The sequence below is a fragment of the Cryptomeria japonica genome, chromosome 7 (assembly GCF_030272615.1).
Source record: "Cryptomeria japonica chromosome 7, Sugi_1.0, whole genome shotgun sequence".
NCBI lineage: Eukaryota > Viridiplantae > Streptophyta > Pinopsida > Cupressales > Cupressaceae > Cryptomeria > Cryptomeria japonica.
Genome location: NC_081411.1, coordinates 115,717,726 through 115,743,573, shown reverse-complemented (window position 1 = coordinate 115,743,573; position 25,848 = coordinate 115,717,726). Strand labels below are relative to the sequence as shown.

General features: G+C 34.7%; 1 long non-coding RNA gene across 2 annotated transcripts; it reads right to left on the bottom strand.

Moving 5' to 3' along the window:
• Positions 1-87: 87 nt before the first annotated feature.
• LOC131040625 (uncharacterized) lies at positions 88-25,104 on the bottom strand. Of its 2 annotated transcripts, XR_009104898.2 has the most exons (6): positions 24,478-25,104; positions 22,661-22,755; positions 17,616-17,797; positions 16,973-17,031; positions 16,773-16,866; positions 88-331 (listed from the first exon to the last, which is right to left on the bottom strand). It is a non-coding gene; the product is annotated as an uncharacterized LOC131040625 (long non-coding RNA). The 2 variants fall into 2 exon arrangements; XR_009104899.2 differs by lacking the exon at positions 16,973-17,031.
• Between the last annotated feature and the right edge of the window lie 744 nt (positions 25,105-25,848).

Sequence of the window (25,848 nt, the reverse complement as noted above, 5' to 3'; positions counted from 1 at the left end):
AAACCTTAAAGAATGGTCGTGGCCTATCGACCATTCTTTAAGGTGCCAAAAAACACGACCTCAAGGAATAACCATGGCCAATGACTATTCCCTTGAGTCCTTAGAAGGGGTTTTTAACCCCTTCTTTTTTTATTAAGCACTATATTTGTACATATTACAATGCATCAAGTCGATATGCTTGACCAAAATTTAACTACATAAATGATTGAAGCATAATTTCATCTCTTGCTTTTTTTATACATCATGCTGAAAAAGACGAATTCATATAGCTGCTTAGCTCACTTTAGGATCCTCTTATCATGCAGTTTTTTCGCTCCAACATGCTGCCACCCTATCATACCAATTCAACTATAAATTAGTCAATGTAATGCGGAAATAATCTCCAATCCAAAAAGATTCAGGCATTTTACAACTACCACAAATAAACAAAAATAGAAATCACAAAGGTAAAAAATTGTTTGAGTTTGAAGACAGTTATAAAAAAACGAAAATTCACTAATGCATTTTTAAATGTGTGGAACATTTATACACTTTACCAGCATTCTTCCATCACAAATAAACAAAAATAGAAATCACAAAGGTAGAAAATTGTTTGAGTTATTTTACCAGCATTCTTCACAATATCCATTCTTGAATTATGAAAATGGCTCACAACAGACCAAAATGTAGTTGTTGCCTATTTTTGACTTTAAGCCGAAAATGGCTCTAATTTACCAAAGTAAGCCTATAGTTTTAAGGAAAATGTTACTTGCAAGGCTTTCAAGGGTTCTTAGTGGGTATTTCCAAGGGGATGAATAAAGTGTCTAATCTACTCATTAAAGCCTCAAATAAGCCTTGTTTCCACGTAAAACAAGTCTAATATTTAAGTTTCAATAGGAAATGTGAAGTTTGAAAAAAGCAAAAGCAAGTCTGCATGTGTCACTTTAGGGTTTCTATGACATATCATTGAGTTTTCTTTTGATCTTATTCTTTAAACCGTGAAATATGGAGCTCTCTGCATAAAAGAAAATCAAAACAGCATGTACAAGTTCCTAATGTAATAGAACCATCAAAAAATCGTGCACCTGTTTCAGTGGTAGAAGCTCTTCAGGGGATATAAGTTTAAGTCATGTACGAGTTCCTAATGTAATAGAAGTATCAAAAAAGCCATTTTGTAAGGTTCAAGAACATAAGATGACAGCAGAGTGCATGAGGAAGGCTGAGGATAATCATGAGCATTACTACAAATAGCCCATATAGAGACAACAAGAATACAAAGATTAAGGGATAGAAGTTCAAGTCATGTACGAGTTCCTGATGTAATAAAAGCATTAAAAAAGTCATTTTGTAAGGTTCAAGAACATAAGATGACAGCTGAGTGCATGAGCAAAGCTGAGGATAATCATGAGCATTACTACAAGTAGCCCATACAGAGACAACAAGCATACAAAGATCAGATACAAGGAATTCCAGTGGAAGGAGGTAGGATTTTGTTTCCTCATTTTGCAAAGAAATAGATAATATGTTTGATTTATACGAATCAATGAAAGGAATGAATTATGGCGGCTATAAAGTTTTGGGGCTTCAAAGAATATTGGAATAGTCAAGGTTTAGTTCCCAAAAGCATGCACAGATATATACTTGGAAACATTCATTCTTAGTGTTAGATTCATTAATTTGTTAATGATCTTTTTCACCACCCATATTGCATGCATCACTGATGTTCATCTTAGCTATTCAAGAAAAAACCCATGAGCGTTTAAACTGTTCAAAAGCAATGAAAATAATGATTAGAGACAGAGAGAATATTGTCAATATGGTAGCTATGTAGGTGCGGCTTTGGCAGGAAAGACAGTCCTATCACTGTCAAGATAGCATCAGACCCTAATAAGGTTACAGTGTAAAGCCTGGGACAACATTGAGAGCAGCAGTGAAGATTAAGATTGAACAGTGCACAAGCTTAAGAAGTAGAGATATTAACAAGATAGCAGTGAGTAAGGTTTCAAGCATAAAGTATACAGTCCCTATCCTAGAGGACAAACACATTACCCATAACGTGCAAGAGATAAGACAATTGAGCAGTCCATTTAATTAACAGGTGACAGTGACCAACAGCCAAACAAGGAACAAGGTTCTCAATCCAAAGCCAGGTATAGTCATAAGAACAGTAAATAAATTATACATATAATTGATCTCCAAGGCAATGAAGTCTTCAATGCAGTCCCCAAGAGTAGTGATTGAGGCAAGAGTTAGAGACAATACACCGTCATAAATGTAGATCATAAGGCAACATCAAACAAAAGAACAGAGGTTGCACATTAAAGACTGATGCAAGACAGTGAACAGTAAGGCTTTCAAATATGAAAAAGAGATAGCACTGAAGGGCTGAGCAATAGCCATGAGAGACACATTTGGCAGCCATCTAGTGCCCCAAGGAAGCAGTTACAATGAAAAATAAGGTCAAATAGAGAGCATCATGGCAGTTAATATGCATGACAGTAAAAGAGAATAAGCAAAATTGTTGAAGTCATCATCCATGTCATGGAGTAGAGATATTATGGCATATTAGCAGTCAAAGGCCAATAGAGGTCATGCACAGATTGCAGCATTCAAAGAAAGCTTAGCAATATTAGACAGAGCAGCAGTGGCTGCAATGCATTATGATCTCTGGATCATGAAGCTAGGGACATCTATAAAAGAGTAAGGAACTTGTTCATAAAAGAGCAGAGAATAGACACCATTTGCAGACTTAGAGCAGCATACCAAGATCCATTAAGGATCAGTCGCAGTCAAGGGTTACAGTGATCAGCCACAACACAGAGCATTCTTGAATGTACGAGTAGAAGACACAATAAAGATTCTTTAGATCAGTCATAGTCATAGACATGAAAGAAGGCAACAAAATATCCATGAAGGGCCAAAGTTCACAGGTCAAGAATAAGGGTCATAAAAATAAAATAATGCAAAGTTTCTCAGAGCTTAAGGAATAGATCAGTGTAACAATAATACAGTGAGAGAATGTTGCCAAAGACTTTAGAGGAGCTACAATGGAGTGTGACAGTAACATAAAAGTCATATGGTGCAAAGAACAAATTGGAGAAGTCATGAAAGCGACCCCAAGAGATGTATGTGAAAAGTGAGAATAATGGTAAACACAGTCGCGCATCCTCAAACAAAATCACAGTCAAACTGAATACAGTCTAAGAACTCAGAAAAATAGTGAATAAAGCTTCTAAAAGAGAACAAAGTTGCAGTCATAAGGAGATCACACAAGGCAAATACACTGAGAGAAGACTTGGAGTTCAAAGAGGCCATTATAGCAGCCCTTGGACAGAGACAACGACTGTCCTAAACATGACTACCAGCAAATACAGATAGAAAGATATGCAATAACAATAAAAGATCAGTCCAGAGCAGCATATACAAGGCACAAGGGCAGCATTCATAACAGTCCTCAGACTTAATGATCTAACATACAGTCACTGTCAAAGACAAAAGACAGTAAAGAGGGGCATTGTTGTAGCTTACAAAGCCTATCAAAAAAGGAAGCTAAGGATAGTAGAGCTTAAAGACAAAGGCATCAATGGGACGGTGAATAATGAAAGCCCTAAGGTACAGTTCATGCAAAGCTTAGCAGAGAGGAAAATCTATTACAATGAGCAGTCATAACAGTCAGAAAATACAATGGAATTCACAGTTCACAATAAGGCAGTCTTTTGACAGGTCCTGAGTGCCAAGGACAGACCTAATGATCATTGAGGGTATCAAAATCAATGCAAGGTGTAGTTCAAAACACATGATTGAAACATTATGAACAATCCCTTGCCCTTAGATGAAAAAGTTGTGACAGTTATAGCAGTGAGTTTTGCGTTCAAAAAGGCTTTGACAGAGTATAATTACAGTCATCATTGTTGCAGTTCTCAATGTACCAGTACCTTGTTGCAGTCAGTACACCACACAAATAGCAGCCATTACAAAGATAAGACTACTCTACAGTACTAAAGAGCAAAAATACAGTTACAAAACATTGAAAAAGATGTTGATAAGGTACAAAGAGTGAATGAAAAGATTAATCAGTGAACAAAGGTCTCTATCATGAAGGGAAGATGCTCAAGGCTAACCTTTAGAGCAGTCACAAATTGCTGTTCATATCACTATGAAGGTCACAATAAGAGCCAACACAGAGAAACACAAACAGATTTTGAAGTTCATGACAGTCACGATTCTTTGATATAGTTAAAATATTAAGTTGAGATCATTGCCAAATTATAAGAACAATTCCAGACAAATGCAGCAGTTTGATCTCTTTGTACACTAGAATACAAGTTCTTAATATCATGCACCGGTTCAAAAGACAGTTTAAGAGAGAAGAGGTGGTGTTTGGAAGTTCATCCAGCAGATTGAAGACTCAAAATAAGAGTTTTGGAGGTGCAAGCATCAGTTCTAGAGCAGTTAAAGACCTCACACGGGTTGGTTACCAGTTGAGTCAATCTTTAATGCAGTTCAACTTCAGTTTGGGACACTTCCACCTCCTTTTTTGCAGGTCTCTTTCTCAATTTTGATCCAAGCAATCTCTTCATGCAATTTGGGATAAAACCAAGAAGAGGACTAGCAGTTCAAGCACAGTTCAAGATCATCATGCAGATTGGAGTTGAGGTTCAAACTCAGTTACTTCTTTCAGTTGAAGCCAACTTCTTCTTCTATAAGTTTTCATCCTTTTCTATTCTTTTCTAGTTCTTTTCTCTTTGCATGAAGCATTGTAGCTCATTAGAAGCATTCTCAGTTGTATGAAATTCCTTTATATTTTAATAAAAGCAGCAGTTTTCCTTTTCAATACTTTGTGAGTTGTGGTGACTGAAAGATTTGATGATTTTTCTGTGATTCATTCTTAGAATCCTTTGATGTTGTCTCTTTCAAGCAGTATTAATGCAAAAAGATGCATAGTTAATACAGGTCATAGATTGTGTTAAGTTAATCTTCGTAGTTTGAAGTCGTGAGAATCCTTGTTTTCTTTCAAGCAAACTCTGAAATTAGCCCCTTCTTATGAAATACTGATGTATTGCATGATTAATTGAGTTGTGATGAACAAGATCCCTTTTATTGGAATGCATTGTGAGTCAATGCAATTAATTAGGTTTCTCAAATATTTGATGCATCACCTCTTAGGATAGGTTTCAATTCAAGTAATTCTTCCTATCTCTTTTCCCATCAAGTTACTTTAGGAGGTTCATCAAGGAGGACCAACTCACTCTAGAGATTCACCTTCAATTTGAGCAACCCACAAGCTCGAAGTTGTTTCCATGTTTCACAAGATTGTTAAGCTTTCAGCTTAAGAATCACGGGTGCAATCTTGGTGACAACAGTAGCTACATACCCTATTTTAGACCATAATACTAGGATTCTTTCAGTTTTTTAACACGTTTAATAAATTTATTAAAACTCACTCTTCCCCCTTTTAGTATTTTAATTTGACCTTTGTTGCTGAATCATGGCCCCTTTGACAAATTTTCAAATGTTATTAAAAAAAATGAATAATTTGAACGTAGTCTCTATCTTCCAATCAAGATCCCTCTCAATCCAAAGATGCGAGTTAGAGAAGATGGCATCATAGAAATCTGCACCACCTAGGCTGTTATGCAGAACAAAAACAATGAATTGGGAAGCAAAAATGGTCATGAAAACGAAACAGCAATAACAATTACAACTATGAAGACAATAGCACTAATAACTGCAACAACAAGAATAGCAATAAAGACAACATGAACAACATCAGCAACAACATAGGGAATGCCTCTAATGAATTTAAGCCACAAGAGGTTTGTAAGCCTATGAGAGCTACAGTTAGATATGTAACTCAAAGGCCATTGACTAGAATTCCTCCTATTACCAGGACCCTGGTTTTCAATCCTGATTTGGCATGTCTAGATGGAGGACGAAATAAGATGCTGACAGCAAAAGCTTATGATATTTATAATGCATAAATTTGGTCATCTGGTCTATCTATTTATACTCCTGAAATAATCTGGGATGTGGCCAAACCTGAGAACACACTTTGGGTGAGGATGATGGTAGGTCTTGGAGTGGTAAAAATTCCTTATGCCAATCCTGGACAAGTAGTCTGGACTATCACCAATGGAAGTGAATTGAAAGAGTTCATGGACTTGGAGCATCATTGTGGCCGTTTCATAGTTCAGGTAAATTCTTTGTAATTAGTAAAGACTAGCATTGTGTACAATCTGAGGCCATATAACTTAGAACTATGCTTATTCTGAAAAATAAATCATATTGTTGGTTCCGTTTTCTCAAATCACTGTAGAATATTGTTTCTGTTGTAATTGTGCTTCAAAATGTAAATAAAAACAAGGTTAAATCTTGTTGCTAACTTCTTCAGCCTTGAACATAATAAGATTTTGATTATAGATTGTGCTGGATTTTCATTGCCATTGTAATTTTCAATCCTGCTTAATATAATGCCAATGGTGGATTTTAAGTTTATTTCAAAAAAATCAGAACAAAAGTTGAGAATTTAGCAATATCCGGTTTTATGCAGGTCTCTCATCGCTGCCTATTTGTTGGCACTTGATGGCTGCATGGGGCAAAGCAGGTCTACTTGTTAGTTATGAGGAATAATGGTGTTTGTCCATGGAACAAAGATAATTGTCATCCTATAAGATTATTGCAATTTGTGGGATGCAGTGGAGGTCAACTAGATTTTGATGGTTTCAAAAAGTTATCCTTAAATAACTAGGTTTTGGTTGTAACCAAGATCTAGCCTTGTTGCACTATAGTCATTAATCTATATGTTGTATTCCTTTCTTTTTGGATCGGAAATGGTGGATATTTGATATCCACAACGATTTTTCTCATTTCTAGCTAGAATTTCTTCTTTCCAGTTTTGATGTTTTCCCCCCTGTTAACTACTTATGTTAGTTTGGATAGCTACCTTTTTACGATACGCTTAATGAAGAAATCAATCACTGTAAACACTGATGTTATCTTATGGTGAGATGTTCAATTTTTGAACTACAGCTAGAATTGTCCTCTAAATATTTTCTCTAAAAGAAATACATCTTATATTAGATCAAAGAACATGATAATTTCATTCATATGAAAATATGACTACTCTGAAAGCCCTATCCTATAAGGCAGAACAAAAGATAATGTTTTTTACTTTACCGTAAGTTACAAAAATTCAAATATTGTTAGATACAATCAAGCTGAGCTTTCATAAGCATAGCCGAATTGCCCTTAAAACTCAACTTTCCTAAGCATGACATCAAAGAGAAATGCATGTTATATGACATTAAATTACATGATAATTTTGTAAGGTTAACAAGAGAATTACATAGAAAATTACATCATAAAGGAAGTAAACCCAAAAGCTAACCTTGGATTTAATTTTATATTTTGAAGGATTTTTGAATAGATCTTCTTTAAAGAAAAACAAAAAGGGGATTTTCCCAAACCAAAGCCAATTTCATAAGAAGATCCAAAGGAACCAATGGTTCACAAATGTGACAAACCCTTTAGAACAGTTATTTAAACTAAATGAGATTTGCGAATTAACCCAATCAAGTTGAAATCCCAAATGTCATTAAACTGTTGCGCACCTTTCTTGAATAGATAACGAGATTGTTTGAGAAAGATGACTGCAAGAGGCTTCCCATGATGTTGAACTAGTTGTTCAACCAAATAGAAGTAGCAGAACTAAACCCATATTGTAATTTGAAATTTCTCAGTCAAGGATACCTTAGAATTTCTCAGTTACTTATTTTCTTACATTTCTTTACTTTGTACTCAACTTTGTTCAATAAAAAAACAAGTTGTAACCTTTGTCCCTTAGTCCCAATTGCTAGAAACTCAACATCTTAGCTAAGCAGTCAAATCCAGATTTGAAATAATGTCGTTCGAATGAGGGGGTAAATTTCATGAAATGCAGCCTTATATATTATCTTCCATAGGAGACACGTGGCAAACAATCAAGTTGTATGCCAAAGATTTTTGACAGTATTCCTAATCATTTGGGTGCCCCCAAAAAGAGGACCTTTACAAAAAAGGGGACATCTAATTACATCAATAAAATTCAGCTTGTAATCCTTTTCAAAATGTCCCTAGCAAAATTACATCTTCAGAGGACAACTTTCAAAATTCACTTTGCAAAGCTCCTGATTATCCAACTACTATGATTGAATTAAAATTTTCCTAGTACTATGATTCCAAAATTTTCCCCCAACGTGACAACATTTTTCTTTTTCTGAAAATCAAGTTAACAGCCCAAGCTGTCCTCATGAATCACGTTGAAAGAAATTTCCATATAATGCTCAATCTGACAATCTCACTATCCCTCATTGTGCTTTGAAGTGTAAGTTCTCCTTGCCAAGTGAATTAATTTGCTCAGTTGGGATCACAAAGCGAAATGCCTTTGCCTTACAAAGCGAAATGCCTTTGCTTTACCAGTTATGTCAAAAAGATGAAAGGGGCCCGTGACGCAAAGAAAATATGCCTTGAGGCATTACCATCCACTTCTCTTGCCATTTTTTTCCCTTCAAAGTACACCAACCTTAGATTTTATTATGTATTCCTGATCACTTGAACCCTTATAAGCATGCAAATGTCCCCTGCCGACAAGAGAATTTCTTTCATCTCATCCCACTTTCAACAAAATTTGAGGACCTAAACACTTTCTTTGTATTGTTCATTTAGTCTAATGATCCATTGATCAAATCTGATCATTCAAATCTCAACAATTTTGTTTTTAGTTTTCTAGATTTGATTGTCTGAGCAATTTTTAACCATCTACGTTTTGGATCACGCAATTAAAACATGTGTTGTGAATCTGATTATAGTAATCTATTGATTGTTTCCATGTTATCTGTTCACATAGAGCCTAATAAAGGATTGTCTTAAATATTGACTTCTATTTGCTTAATGCCAAGGACATGTTGATACAGTCTGTGTTCCACTTTTCTCATCTAATAGCAAGCACATGCATGATAAAGTAGGTGTTCTTATACAAATGTAATTTGGGGTGATGCAAAGTTTTTAAATTAAAATTTCTAGCTTTCCTCTACAGAGATAGAATTAAAGTTTAATTCTATCTAATAGAATCACATTAAGGTTCACCTCAATATTGTTGACAGTTTGAATTTTGTTAACAAATTCTTTGATTTTCAAGGCTCTGATTGGAAATAATGGATGGAGCTCTGTATCCTAGCATGGGAGATTGTATCATGTGGGAACAATACCCAACCTCAAGGGAAATATATATGCTGCATATGAGTTTGATGATAGGATCTTCATGCTGAGGCTTCTTCCCTATGGCTATATGTGCACCCAGAGCTCGCCTCCCCTTAGCTATGAAACTAGATGGAGGAGAAACCCCTTCTTGGGATATGTTGGGAACTAATTTATCTGTTAATGTGAGCTCTTATGTTTAAAATATATATCCATCTACTCTTTTTATATGATTCGATTAAGAACAATGAACAATTCAAAAAATCTTTGTAACGTATTTTCTTACTTCTCTTTGTTTTGTTTTTTGGAATAAGTATAATGCGATGAAAGATCCAAGCAACATCCTTTCTAAACAGCTATTTAGTTGTTATTATTTTCCACAAAATCCTGATGGAATCATGGAACTTGGGGAACAGAGATAGAGAGGCTGTTGCTAATGGATGGCAGAGACTTTAAGCGGACAGGCATAGGGCTTGCTGACCTTATTGAAGCTTACATGTAGGTAATGTTATAAATTTACATTTCTGCATTATTTCAGGTTTGAACATGATAATCATAGTCTCCAGCATTTATAGGCTTTTATGCATAGATTCAATATGGCAGACTGTTCTTGCTGTCATGGCAATTGATGGTTTGGCTTGCAAGTTCATCACACTCAAGGTATTGCTTACGAGTTTAAACCCTTTAAGTTGGTCTGTATATTTCAATTACCAAAAAATTTAGAGAAACAATAAATCTACAAAAATTTAAGATATTACTCTATTTTATGGAGTTAAAAGAACTTGTTTTTTGTTTCCGGATTCAATTATGTAGAATTTATTTGCATCAACATTTCAGATCACACTCCATCTTCCATCATCAAGATGAGAGAGTTGTAGGAGAAATCCTACCTGTTGTGAGGTATTCACACATCGCCCCATTGCAAATGGGGACCCCCACTTTTTCACTTTCTGGGTTGGTCGTCTTAGCTTAGTTGGTAATCATGTCTTTTCTATCAGCCTTTGCATTAGAGATGTATAGTGCTCAAATGGCCAGGAGGTCAGATCAGTTGAGTGATTAGGGGTTATTTAGATCATTCCTAGGGTTTTTGTGCACTATCCGATCACACTTCAAGTTGCTAAATCAATCCTTGGTTGAATGCATAGTGTCCTCGTAGGTTCCGTCCCTTACATCAAGGTCAGAGCGAACTCGCCTTAGAAGTCTGGAATGCCATCCTGAATCTAAAATGGCCTGAAATTTGACAGAGTCTGGAAATTTGAAAAAATCTTCCAAAAACTAGATTTTGCATTATATCTCTTGGAAGTCCGAAACGACTCTCAAACATCCTGACAACATATATGGAATATATCTTAAAGTATAGGAAATGCCACTTATACTTAAATGTTATATTCCATATATGAATCCTGACGGAGAGACTAACTTGTCAAACAACTTCATGACTTGACCAAGAGGAGCGAAGTAGATAACTTCATGAGTTTAAGTTTTGGAGCGAAGTTTGATAACTTCATGAGTTTGGATTTTGGAGCGCAGTTGACAACTTCATGTTTGAGCATTTTGGAGTGAAGTTTACTACTTCATGAGTTTGGGTTTTGGGGCGAAAATTTCCAACTTCAACAGTTGCTACTTTGGAGCAAACTTCATATTGAAACATCTTGGAGCAAACTTCACGTTGAAGCATCTTGGAGCGAACTTCATGTTGGAGTGTTTTGGAGTGAACTTCATGTTGGAGTGTTTTGGAGCGAAGTTATTACTTCATGAATTGAAGACTTGGAGCAAAGTCCGAACTTCATGATCTCACCAAGAGGAGCGAACTTGAACTTCGAGGGTTGACATCTAGGAGCGAGCTTCATGTTTTTACCTTTTGGAGAGAATTTCATCTACGAACAAGCACGAGCATGAGCGAAGTTGAGTAAAAGAAGAAGGATGATCACCTTAAGTAGACACAATGCCAAATGAACTTAATGATTCCACCAAGAGGAGCGAAGTTTTTTCATTCATGAACTACTGAATTGGAGCGATTTTACAACTTCAGCTTCAAGGAGAATGGAGCGAACTACAGGTTCAAAGGTTTTGGAGCGAAATCATTACTTCATGAGCTGCACTTTTCAAGAGAACTTCACGTGTTGATGGACAAGAGAATCAAGAGATATATCAAGCTAAGAAGAACTATCAAAGTTATATATTATGTATTTGATATCATGTTTGTTTTGTTTTGCAGATGGGAGAGGATGGTGATTGCAAAGCAAAAAGGAGAAAGATTGTAAGACCTACACCACCATGCAAGAGGAGAAACTTCACGCCCAAGAGGAATTTCAACCTTTGCCACACCATGGAGACATGAAGAGATCAAAGGAATGCTGAGGAGAAGTTATACAATCACTCCAAGTCTACAAAGGTACAAGTTGAACTGGCGTCCCAGATGGCACCCAGTCATCATTCCTCTTTGTTTTGTTTTGCAGATGGGAGAGGATGGTGATTGCAAAGCAAAAAGGAGAAAGATTGTAAGACCTACACCACCATGCAAGAGGAGAAACTTCATGCCCAAGAGGAATTTCAACATTCGCCGCACCATGGAGATATGAAGAGATCAAAGGAATGTTGAGAAGTTATACAATCACTCCAAGTCTACAAAGGTACAAGTTGAACTGGCATCCCAGATGGCACCCAGTCATCATTCCTCTAGTCAATGAAGTCCACATCAACACGTCTAAGTTCAATGAATCAAACTCATATGTGATGACACAAACTCTGAGGCACCTACCCCTGATATCTATTGGTCCACATTCTCTAAATGTAATTTTCTCATTGCTAAAGAGAGTTTGTTGTAACAAACCCTAATTAAGTTTTCATTGTAAAATCCTGGCCATTGATAGAGAATCAATCCTGGCCATTCATTGTACATGAGCTCTCTATAAAAGCTCAGACTCTTCATTTGTAAAGGTTAATAGTGAATACTTGGAGAATAGTTGGTAGTGAATAGAATAGCTAATAGTAAGTAAAATAGCAATTAGAGTAGATTAGAAGGGGGAAGAATTGTCGGTATGACTTGTAAATGAGATACTCTTTTCATTGAAGTTATGGTGAAAATTGTTATTTCAGCAAGCCTCATGGTTCTACTTCTCAATTTATTTTCATGTTAATTAGATGGAGTGGAGGAATTTGTTGAATGCATTCATGTGGAATCTATTTAGTCCATACCACTAGCCTCTTGCTGATTGTAAGTGTGCCTTGTGTGGTCAACTGGAATGATATGAGCTTAACTTCGAATCGTTCTACACTCATTGCTTACGCATTAACTTGAATGGTGATCAATGTTTGATGGTATTGATTCGAACATCTTTGAAATGTCCTTAGAAGATTGCACTAAGCTTGTGTCAAATTGTTCAAGTTGATGGTGAGACCTCGCTCGGTAGGGTTCCATATAGTCATTCATCCATGTTCTTACATTCTAGGCCTTAGAATAGATCTTCTCAACCCTTTACCTTTTGCTATTTTTTAAAATCAAGCTAGTTAGGACAAAAAAGCATCACTAAATCGCAACATCAGATCATCCAAGTTTCAGCAAATCAAGCATTTGAATGTAAGTCCCCTTGTGATTCCAGCATAATCACATCAAACCAATGAGCTTATCCACATATAGTGACCCTACATTCATGAACCTTGGAGTATTCTCAAGTGATCCTTAAGCTAATCTTCAACATTTGAGAGATTTTGTTCAAGAGAGGATAAGATACTTTTTGGTATTTTATTCTGTGATCCGAAACATTGATGCAAAAAATCCTACACAATTGAATGCAAAAACAAAAAATAAGAGCCATAATTAACTGTGGAAATCTAGTCTCTTGACTAAAAGAACTTGTGAGTTCATGGGGTTTTAGTAGTAAGGTGGGGTTTTAGTGAAGATATGTTATAGAGAAATAAAATTTAATCTCCTTATGTCCAAAATGAACTTTCATAAACCTGAACTAACTTTTATTTGCAGTCATAGTGAAGTTATGGAAAGCTGTTTAAATTAGTCTAGCTCATGTTTCACCAAGTTTTGATGATTTAATTATAAATGATGCTTATAATAAAAGGATGATAGCAAATCAGCCTCAGATTGAAGACTGCGTACCACATCAGTCATGAGGACTCGGTCAGAGTAGCTCTTTGCCCAGTAGCGGTGGCACTGGACTTGGAAAGGCTTCTCAATATTTGCCTCCTCTCCATCATGAAATTTATTATCCTCCCTCTGATCTTCCTCCTTTGGATTCTCAGCCTCATCATGGATTATCTGTGTATGGTAGATATCCATCCCTTGGGAGAAGCTTTGTTGGAAAGCCGCCACTAACAGCTATTATCACATGTGGGATTGTTTTGCAGGTGACTCAGCACGTGCAAATTCCACTTTCATATGCAGATGCAATCATTGGCACAGCTGGTTCCAATATTAGCTACGTGTGCAGGACTAGTGGAGCAACAATAACTATCCAATAAAGTAGGGAGTTCCTGGTGAAATGACAGTTGAAATACATGGAACTGCTACACAAGTCCAAACTGCCCAACAATTGATACAAGTTTAAAATCATTTCACTATAATTTTTTGAAATTGCATATGGTTTTGAAGAGGAGAGTGGGAGGAAAATGTTTTGCATCCCTAACACCCATTTTATGTTTAGCAATCTTGGAGTTGAACTTAATGACACTATAGCAGTCACCTCACCTATTTTAGACCATAATACTGGGATTCTTTCAGTTTTCTAACACGTTTAAATAGTTGCTTGTTTCACTACAATCAAGTTGTGATATAAAAGTAAAGGTTAATGTTTGTTAAGTCCCTTCTCATTCTTCAACTTTCATATTACTGAGGCATCATCCCAACTGTTAGCTTCTGTATAAATATTTGAAAGCAGCACATAATACCCAGGTGTTTCAGTGCTAATGTAAAAAAACTCTAAATGCGCTAAGAAATGCATCCCAAACAAGTAGGTTGTAGAGGCATCTATTCGCTTAATTCATGTGCTTAGCACAACCAAGAAGGTCTACTAGGTAGGCTTAATGTTCCACTGTAGTACAAACTCTTGAATCATAATATCAAAACACTGCATGCTTTGATAGTAAACCTACATTATAGAACAAAAGAATTTGACACTATATTTTCACCTAGCTTCTCCCACACTCTTTTCAACATTATAGATAGAAGAATTTAGTTGGTTTTTTACTTCCTCTTTCTCTATTGCCAGCAAGTGGTGCATGTGGATATATATGGAGGACTAGTGAAAACAAACATGTTCGATTCTATGGGGCCTACCTAAGGCAGAACCTGAAGATTAAAGAACATCAATTCTACGGAGGTCCAGAAGACATCAACAATGAACCCCTTCCACTAGAATCCACATAAACAAAGACCAGCAAATCAAGGAAGGGTATACTAATGACTACACCTCCAAGAAAAGAGAAATCGGAAGAGGAATCATCTGAAACTCTACTCTAGATGAGTGTGAAGCAAAGAGAAGTAAAGAAAAAGCATAGAGGGTGTCTCTTCAGAAGATGTTGATGAGGAGCTGAGCACACCAGAAGACACTTTGCTCATGGAACAAGTCTCACCACCAGCGGATGAGGACCAACACTTTGATTGGACGAGGACCAACTCTATAAATTGATCGTTGAAAGGGCCCTAATCTGGTACATGGTAACAGCCATTTCACGTCCAAAAATCTTGGAGATGAACTTGATAACACTATGACAACTACATACCCTGTTTTAGACCATAATACTAGGATTCTTTCAGTTTTCTAACACATTTAAATAGCTGCCTGTTTCATTGCAATCAAGTTGTGATATAAAAGTAAAGGTTAATGCAGTTTGTTAAGTCCCTACTAGCAAAGATATTCAATTTGGTATGAGTTTCCTACGACATTACACATCTTATATACTATTCAATGAGGCATGCATCCTTCACATACCTCCAAATTTGAACCTGTGTTCCTTGTATGGAGTACACAACCTTCACCATTAGGCCCAATCAGGTTGTACTTCAAGTTGAAGCAATGACTATACCTAAACTATTGCTCAAAAATCACTCTTCCCCCTTTTAATATTTCAATTTGACCTTTGTTGTTGAATCATGGCCCATTTGACAATTTTTCAAATGTAGTAATGAATTTTGAACGTAGTCTATCTTCCAATCAAGATCCCTGTGGCAAAATACACAACACTGAATAATAACACAACTTACATTATGATTCTACCCTGCTTCTTAATAAAATTCCCCTTGGGAAAAATCTGAACTCAAAAAAATCTTTGATTATAATATAATATGCTCTGCTGAGTATAATATAATGTATATTTTAGTTCTATTCTTCTTTTGAGGTCCCTATACCAGGTATAAAACTGAAGTATTTTCAGTATTGGCTAAATCTTTCTCTCTATGATGGGTGCAGTCATATAGAACATAAAAAAACACATCCAGCTGTTTAAGTGGAGATCCAAGTTAACATTTTGATCTAGTAGGGGAGTATCAAATAAACCAGAACATAAAGGTAAAATGCAAGAGTGGAATATGCTGGCAAATTCCATAGTGTTGATGTAGGAGCACCCAGAATCAGCACCAACAAAAACAGATTTTTCTGTTCGTTGTCCTAATTTTCGTTTGTTTGGTTTTATTTCACCATCTCTCTTTCCGCCATATCTCTATGATTGCAGCACCTAAAATGATTTGGGGTGGCCGATGTAAAGCGAGTACATCCTTACAGCCTGGTGGAAGTTTTACAACAGAATCACAGATATATAGATATTATTTACATTCATTTTCGATCATGTTCATGTTATTGTGTGAGGGGAAAATAGTGCAAGGAAAGGTATTACCACTCAGCTTATGGTTTTGAAGAGAAGAGTGGGAGGAAAATGAATAGGGATGAAGGTTTTTTAGTAATTCCTAATTTTATTTTGCTTAGTAGGTTATCTAGGATTGAGAATGTAAATTAACGGAGGCAGCTAGTACTATTTGTAGTTGTCATCATGAAATAAGCCATCTAGAAGTCACCTCCAAATATATTATATTATCAAGGTAAAATTGGGGTGGAGAAGATAGTACCACAATAAAGGAATAATACTTAATGATTGACATAATAGACTCTAACAAACTAACTGCTGCAAAAAGTCATCTATACATCACATAGAAAACCATTTAAAAATGAGGCAACCAACTGGAAAACATCTGCACAAGAAAGTAAAGTAATTTGAAAAACCCGGCCACAAGTCCAATGTCCAACACTATAAAAATTCCCCTGCTTATTTGTTTATGATTTTTCCACAATTAGCCTACAAAAGGACAACCTTCAATAAAATGCATACCATAGAAAAGGGTGGGTATACACATAGAACAAAGCATGGCATTCACATTCAAAGAAAGATATAATGATATGTCTACCAACATTAAAGACCCCAAATCAAAAAAATTACTCTCAAAATTTTATCATAGGAAAAGGGTGGGTATACACAAGAAATGCATAGAACAAAACATGGTAGTCACACAAATTAATCATGAAAACAATCTAAAATATTAGACACGTACATACCAGGTCCTGTTTGTAATCGTTCATGTCAACCTCACCAAACATGTCAACTTCAATGATTGCAGCTTCTCTGTGTTACGACAACCAACGGACAAACCTAATAGCTGATTGTCAGTCATAACATTCCAAAATTTGACCATAAAATACTTCAAAAAAAAAGAGCAAATCTGAACACACAATGACCTAAAACATTTGTGATTTACCAAGAAGTAAGACGTCCCACTCCACAAGCTTTTTCCCTCAACAAAATAGTGACATTCACCTACAAATTTTCATAACTTAAAAATGAAGAAAAGGTGAAGTTAAAAAAGAAAAAGAAAGCCAAAAGCCTAAATATATCATCCTGCATTTTACACACTTGATTTAGGTTTGTATACTTTATTTGGCCTTGCTATTCCATTGTCAACTGTGTAGTTCAAAATTTAATCGATATTAATTAGTGGAGCTTATACATTTGCACATTTTAAATTGATATTTGTTTTCTATTATTTTGAGATGTAGACTTTATCTAGAGTCAACAAAAGTTTATCATGGTACAATGAGCAGGCTATAGAGGAGTCTAGTTTGGAATACAAGGTTTCATTCTATGAGGTTACCTTCTAAACTCAAGATAGCAGCAAATATCACAGTAAGGATCGAAAGGGTAGTAAGATAATATGTGGCCTTATTGTTCATGACAATCATAGTCATGAGACAGTAGGGTACATAAATCTAGTGGAGGGATTTAAGGTGGTTGAAATCCCAAGAGGTATAATAATTGTATTTCTGACAATTCAACACCTTTACTAAGAGGATTCAAATTCACATAAGAATCTGCAATATATTTCCTTAGGAAAAGGTATATACCTGCTGCAAAATTGCAGATTGTTGTTGCTGAGACAAAAATTGCTTCTGGTTGGCCACTGATAAATGAGACAATTGAGCTCCCAAGAGACCTGGATTGTGTCCTTGCTGCTGAACCTGCTGAAGGCGCTGAAGATAATTCTCCCTTTGATCTAGTCCAACCTCAACCCTTTCACAAAATTGACCTTGAAAACATACAAACCACTTTGTCAAACTCAAAAGTGGTTTCGGCATCCACATATGACAATAAAACCTGAATGCTTATTACAAAAAGAAATCTATTCTTTTCATTAATATGTCACAATATATGCAGTCTACATTCATAATCTTGTTAGGTTTTGATTACTAAGTAGACCTTCACAAAAATTGGTTTTAAAGCAATTGTAAAATAAACAAGATAAAAATCATCAAAATAGTATAAAGATCCTGCAATTGAACTTTTAGTGTCACATTTTGACAATCAATGAGCCATCAAAGGATTATATTTCTGTAATGTGTAGTGAAATGGCTTGTCTAGTTTTAAAATTGGTGACGAATTCATCTGAAACATTGTTCAAATCACCACACATCAGGCTCTGGAAAATAGAACCCATCATGAAGGAGAAAAATAGCATCAATCCTAAAAAATAAATTATCTAAGGGGGAACAAGAAAAGATAATTGGCCCAAAAATGAAATGTAGATGAAAAGATTGACAAGATGAACTGGATAGGACAACAACAAAATATTCAATGAAACGCAAACCATTCATCAAAATGTGATACAATGTACATATTTGTCAATATTAATGATTGTTCAATTCATCTCCTGGATGCCTACTCAGCTTTTCGTGTATCAAAGATATATTAAAGGTAAAATATTATCCTACTACACCTAGGGATTATGTACAGTACATCCCCCCCTTTAATCCCTAGGGGCAGTGGTAAAACCATTGTTTTTGTGCACTGAACAACTTGTTTATGGCGCCTCAATTGCTTCATGTTAGGCTCTAGTCTTTCGCAAAAAGTTTTGCTTGAGTGATAGCTTGTTCATTTCTGCAGTTATAGAATTTTTGTTAACCAAAGATATTGACTTGGTAAAGACTTCAGTTCATTTTCACAAGTTGAGTCAACTTTCCATACACATTTTGATAGAATATCACACCCTTCAGTTTTGAAGGTTTTTTTACACCATTTTCTCTGCTAATTGAAACTTAGCATTAATTATGAGCGATGAAATTTGTGAGTTCAACACCATTTTTATGCTTAGATAAAAGTTAAAACTCAACATTACTTGTTGGTTATGAGCTTTGCAAAAGAAGGTTGTTCAACTTTTGTCTCCATCTACTATCTCTAGGCTAATTGCACAATTTTTTTTGTGCTAATTGAAATTCAACATTACTTGCGAGTGATTAAATTCATGAGTTCCCCACCATTTTCTGTGCTAAGTGAAAACTCAGCATTACTTGTGAAATTTGCAGAAGAAGATCGTTCTACTTCTGTCTCTATTACTTATGTCTCTAGCTTGACTGAACACATGTGAATTGGGTAATCCAAGCTAATTGTGCCCATTAGTAATCTGAAAGTGTAATCCAAGCTAATAGGGGCTCAAAAGTTATAAATGGAAGTTAGGGAAGCTAATACATAGTCTATGGATGAAATAAGATGTTAAAATTGTCATATCAGTCTGTGATGGAAGTTAAAAGGTGCAGAGATAACACATAGTTCTTAGAGGACCGTATAAGGACCCTTTGAAGTTTTACAATTTTATTACCTCTAACTTGTTCTGGATCATCATCCTGATTCATTACCTCTAAGTTTTACAATTTTATTACCCCTATTAGATACTATCTATCTGCAAGCAGATCAGCAAAATGTTGTGAAGAGAAAAAGAACAGAAGCACATTAATTCACAAATCGATTAAATTATCTTCCCTTTCCGATGATAAGAACTTATTTGAAGCATTTGTAAGACATAATCACAAACTGAAAACAATAAAAGATTCAATTTTGACATAATCATAAAAGATTTAATCTTGAATGCCTACGCTAAGAGAATTCATCATAAATCATGACAATATTTGGTGAAGAATTTTTTAAGGTCAAGGTTACTATTTATCACCAGAAATTATCAGAATTGGACAGAGTGCTCCAGTGACCGGGACTGTAACTGTGATTTCAGGTCCAAAATAAATGCGATTAAAAATATGTAACTTTAGCAGTTAGTCATGCTTTTTTTTATGCAAAACAGCATCTGATTAATGTAATTGTTTTTCAGTAATTTTTTTATATTTTTACAGCATTGAAAAAACAGATCAAGAAGATCACAACAATAAAAATTGCATGCAAAACAACATCTGATTAAAAATACAAATTTATATAATGTAATTGTTTTTCAGCAGACATTTTACATTTTTACAGCATTGAAAAAATAGATTAAGAAGATCACAGTAGTAAAAATCGCATATGTTTTACATTTTTACAACATTGAAAAAATAGATTAAGAAGATCACAATAGTAAAAATCGCATATGATATAATTTTGTATTTTTTATCAGGTACTCGTGTATAGAGAATAGACTGCTCTTCATCCACTATGATAAAGTAGCCATTAATTATAACATAAGTTATTTGAATATATTTTTTTTATTATGAAAATAACAATTAATTATAACATCAATTATTTTAAGATGATAACTCCATGCTGATTCTGTAGAGTAGGCCTTATTTAACAGTCATCACTATTCACTATGTCCATACATTTCCTTTAGATGCTGTAATAATCACAATATACAAAATTATAATTAAAAAAATAAAAATGATTTTAATAAAATATTGCATATATTAATAATTCTATTAATAAAACATAATCATAATTCATCCTATATAAATTAATAAAACAATCTATTAAATCACCAGAACCAGAAAAAATTTATACTTTATTTTTTCTGATTTTTATTCTATTATCTTAAATGAAAAGCCATCGTTCATATCAGAGGAACTCTTGTATTCAGTGGTATAGATTTATGGACAGCAATAATAACGGTCACCTACTTGTAAGCATACAAGGAAAGAAGGACAACTCTTTTGACATTGTTCTGGGGTCTTCCAAAAGGTACAGTTGATATTTATATCAGGGCTTGCAATTGAATTTACAATGTGTAAGTAAATTGAGAAATCTTAATAAATATCAAAATAATGTACAAAATTTATCAAGATAAATAAAATAAAATAAAGATTATAAGTATATCTTACTTATTATTGTAGCAGAAACTACTGTTGTAGTTGTTACCAGGAAAATCAGGCAAGCAGATAGTATAGAAGCCATGGCATTTTTCTTATTGGCCATCTCTTTTGAAATTATAAATGATATTTGAGCAAATCAAGAATTTATAGATAAAGGATGTGATTGGGCAAATATCTTCCTCCTTATATTTTTAAATTTTAATACTTTTTCAACCTTGATTTTAGGAGTTGATAGAGATTTTGTGCAGCTTAAATATCTTCCTGAAACTTGATTTTAGGAGTTGATAGATGAAAGGTAAAATTAATAAACAACAAAATATAAATAAAGTGAAAAAATGGAAAAGCAAGGATTGCCATATGAAAGTAAAGTATGTTTTAAATGACAATGATCCAATATGTATGACAATAAGATCAAGAAAAGGTATACATAATAAAGATATCCACCAAACACAAAAAAACAAGGATAGTAATAAAGATTCAATTTTGAAGGTCTGAACAAAGATCTATTAACCCAGTTCACTAAAACGGTCTTGCAAAGATGACAACCTTTTAAATCATGCAAGGTTGTTAAATGCTTAGGAATATGGAGTGGTGGAAGTGATAAAATTGGCGAGACATGTTGATGATAAGGAAGACAGTCATATGGCATGCGTTCAAGACAACAGTATGAAGATAAATATTATCATATTTCAGTTATAGACAATGCTCACAAGTCGATCTAGAACACTCAAGGGACATCAAAGGATTCTCACGAGATACGGATAAAGAGGGCAGATCTTCATGACGAGAACACTTAAGTGCCCGTACTGTAGCAAGAACAAGTGCACAATAGAAGATACATGATAGCTCACTGATAATACAAAAGGGCTTGTACGCTATATAATGGTGGGGTTTGTGAATGATAAAAGGTTAGAAGTGAAGCACCATAAGGATGAAAAGATTTTGTTCCTTACTGCTATCATTCAAAAGAGCCTATGAATGCATGCGAAAGAGAGACAAAAGGCAATCATAGTCATGAAGACAATAGTTTTGTTAGACCCTAATTGGTTATATTCCAAATCCTCACCTACTAGAGATCACTGAATATTGTCAAGCAACTAGGCAGAATTCTCTAATTTCTAGATACAGTGAGAAAAAGTAGTCAAATTTATTGACAGAGGTTTTGAGCCTTGATATGGAAGATGGATGTCAACAAAAGAAGTGATAGTGATATTATGAATTTAAATATCTCATAGGTCACTGTCAGTTGTTGGTAAGCAAGGAAGTTTGAGTTGTTACATTGCAGACACAAGTATGACACTTTCTCAGACATGGATAGTCCAAGTAGAGGATAATGCCAGGTCACATTAACATACTGAGTAGACTAACACGGTGGACTCGTAATATTAAGGAAGGTGTCCAAACAATTGCACAGTGCCTATAATCCATGGCAGTCAATGAAGATTCATTTTCTACTGCTGTAAAATAAAAAGTATGATCATTTTTGGGTGTATGATAGGCAAAGGTCTGCATTAGCCTTAGCAAGGGTTTCACTGTCCTCTTTGGAAGTTGTTAAACCCCCTATCAAAACTAGTCTCAATATTTACACCCAAAGATGGTCAAGACAGACTATGACACCATTACTGTTAGAAAAACACAATGACCCTTATTAGAAGTCAGAGACAGTCAAGAGATGAAAGCCTCACAGTCATAAAGACAAGTTGTAGGCGATAGTAAGCTATTGTAAGAGGATAAAAAATACATGCAAAAGACAAAACTCCACACCCTAAGTTTTTAAATAGGAAAAGGGAAAAAAAAAAAAAAACTAAGTTGATGGTGCAGCTCACCAGTGAGCAGGTTCAGAAGGAGTCATGAAGAGCTTAGCAAGGCCTCCTCTGAGAAATGGTCCCACCAGTGAATCCATTGTCAGTGCCATGACCGGCTGAAAACAAAATTAAACATGAGTCCTGTTAGAAATTAAAATAGATCAAAACATTTATTTCCAAGATAAATAGTATACATTTTGAAAACTTAAAGATTAAAAGAAAAGCATACTTTAAAGTGGCTAGATCTAAAATATTTTATCTATAGATTTATATTCTAAACATTAAATTATACAAAGATAATAAAAAAATAATCAATGAATATTAGATAAAAATGTGATAATTACATCAAAATATTAAATTATATCTAAAAGAAGATGAAATTTAAAAAGTAATACAATATGCGGAATTTGTGATGACTATTCAGAGACTCCAGCAAGGCCCAGCAGCAAGTTATATCTGCCTGCATCTTAACAGACCTAGCGTATGAGTCTCCAGAAAGACTTGCAAACCCAGATAGCCAGTTTCATCATCTTGGCTATAGTTACATCATACAGTGAGGTCTTACACTACATGGACAGCACATCCAACATTTACTTGGGCATTCAGGGCAGAGACAAACCAATTACCAGCAGCCTATCATCCTTAAATCCTCTTCACACAGGAAATAAGGAGATTGCAGGCCTGTAGAATTGCAAGATTCATCCACGGAGCCCTAGCCCTCAGATCTGACTGGGAAGGTACTAAATTAGTCATCTACAGGCAGCTCACTGATCATACTAGCAAACCATTAAGTCAAAGCAATTACTCAGATCACTCCAGCAAGTGAATTATTACCATTATACCAGAGTCTCAGTCTATAGATATCTAAAATGTAATGCCCACCAAAGTCATTGTAGCACCATGGAGAGTAGGCAAGCCATACCAAATGAGTCAACCTACAAGATCAGTTAGTAGAAAAATTGCTATTCCTAATTAGGGTAGGATATAAGAAAATGCTCTAACTAAATGGATTCCCCATATCTTCCAAACACATTCATGACCAACCTCACATAACTGTGTGCAAAGATTTTCGAATTCTACAAAAGAGAAGTTAAATTATGTTGGAAAGGGAAGGGTTAGTGATATATGGAGATGTCAGAGTGCAGTTTTGAGGATGGCAAAAATTTTCCCAAATTTCGGAGAGTGGGAAGATAGCTATTAAAATAACTTGAACAAACTTGCAAACCTAGATAGCCAGTTTCATCACCTTGGCTGTAGTCACATCATACAATGAGGTCTTACACTACAAGGACAGCACATCCAACATTTACTTGGGCATTCAGAGCAAAGACAAACCAATTACCAGTAGCTTGTCATCCTTAAATCCTCTTCACACAGGAAATAAGGAGATTGCAGACCTGTAGAATTGTATGATCCCTCCATGGAACCCTAGCCCTCAGATCTGACTGGGAAGGTACTAAATTAGTCATCTGCAGGCAGCTCATTGATCATACTAGCAAACCATTAGGTCAAAGTAGGCAAGCCATACCAAATGCAATAAAGATAATAATTCTAAGGACAAATAAACTAGGGCTGACAACTTCAAGGGTAGAAGGCTATTTCTTATTATTATTATCTTTCTTATTATAATCAATTCTTCATATATAAACAATCTACTCATTAACGCAGGGCAAACAACCTATTTTAGTTTTCATAGAAAAATCTGTGATTACCATTCATTTTGGCAGGGTAAAAAAATCCTTCACTTCCTCTACTACATATAAGAAGAATACTCCATAAGATAGTCTATAAAAATAAGTATTAAAAAAAATACAGATATAATTTATAAGAAGAATTACCTCGAAGAAGAGTTTTTCCCTCAATCAGCTGCCATTTCTTGATTCCTACCTTCTCTGCTTTTCCTCTTCATCTTCTACCACACAAAATGTGAAAAAAAGAAAAGAAAAAACAATAGATACTAGTGTGCACACTGTAGACAGACTCTTAACAAAAGGGAAAAACAAGAAATATTGAAACGACAGAAAAAAACACAATAAAAAATAACAGAAAGACAGAACAAAGCAAAGAAAAACATAAAAAAAACATTTATTGGTCTGACAAGTTAGGGTTATAATCTTAAACATGCAAATGCGACACAGACAATGGCGGCTGCCTCCCTTGTGCACAAATAATGACAGGACTAATAAATACCATCCCTCTGTGTACGAGAAATACAGTGGTTTACATGGTTTGAATACCATGGTTTACTCCAATTACGCTCCATGAAATTTGAATTGGTTTTTCAAGCATTCTCTCAACGGCTCCACTCCATGACATCTGAATTTTCTGTTATTTTCTGTGCATTCCGCTCCATGACATCTGAATTTTCTGTTATTTTCTGTGCATTCCGGCTCCATGTTATTTTCAGGCAATTCTTAACGGCGTGAATGACATCTGAATTTTATTTTCTGTTTGAGTTTCAAACATTCTTTCAATACTTTTTTTATTATTAATTTAATGAACAAGTGATACATATTTAAACAAAATATTTTATGTATTAACTTTTTAAATATTTTAATTAAATTTGTTTGTAATTTATTTTATATCATGATTTTTATAATATTGATTAGCATTTTTCAAATTTAAATTTATAGTAGATTTGTTATAATCATTTATTAATAAGTTTTTCACTTATAAGGAATAATGGTGGAGAAAACATTAAATATTGAAAGCAACATACAATGGTATTATTGATGTTATATAATCTAAAAACATAATTAACTTGACGATTTTCATTTAACTTAATTAATCAAAAACATATACTATTAGAAAGATTATTAATATTGTCCCAACCAAAATAAATAAAAATCAACAAACAATGTTCTTAAGAACATAATATAAGAAAACTAAGGCAAAGATTCCTAGCAATTCCTAGCAATTCATATGGTATACTTGATGGTTGGATAGTCTCTAAATAGAGACCTACAACATTGGATTTCTAAAATAGATGTCGAGGGTGTTCAACGATTTCTTTAATTTTTAGGTGAGTTATCACATCTCTTGCTTCCATAAAGTGTAATCCAACCTCTATATTAGAAGAACCTTTCTTGATCAATTTATCTATCCTTTGGGATCTAATTATTACACTTAGTGGTGATTTTATACCAAAAGTTCATAATTTTCCCATGTGTACTAAAATTCATGGATAAGTCTTGAAAATCGAAATGTAT